We start from the raw sequence: 550 nt of genomic DNA on the forward strand, positions 1-550 counted from the left end.
GCATAAATATGTGGACCAACAAATAATCCATCCATCTCTCTCTCTCTCTCTCTCTCTCTCTCTCTCTCTCTCTCTCTTCACACACACACACACACACACACGCTGGGTGGAAGGAAGTAGTCATCTGCTTCCCTCACCTTAACTTTCTTTTTAGATATTGTACAGCCAGCTCCTCATAATAAAAGTTTGATTTATTAAAAAATAAATAAATAAAATAAAATAAAATAAAAAATTAACATACATGGTTATAGGTCAGTTTCCTACCTTCTCACTATGAAGTAAAGCGTGTAGGGCAGCATCCCTACAGAGTGCGGTCAGGTCTGCGCCAACATAGCCAACTGTCATTTCTGCAAGGAGGCTCAAATCGACTTGACTGGAGATGGGCATCTTAGAAGTAATCACCTGTAGAATTGCCTTTCTTTGTTTAAATGTGGGAGTCCCGATGACAACCTATATGCAAAGCAAAAAATAATGTTTGTAGTTTCAAATATTATTATTTTTAAATACTCACCCAGGATATTTTTATTGATTTTAGGAGAAGAGGTGGGGG

This window comes from Myotis davidii, unplaced genomic scaffold (genome assembly GCF_000327345.1).
Source record: "Myotis davidii unplaced genomic scaffold, ASM32734v1 scaffold46, whole genome shotgun sequence".
NCBI lineage: Eukaryota > Metazoa > Chordata > Mammalia > Chiroptera > Vespertilionidae > Myotis > Myotis davidii.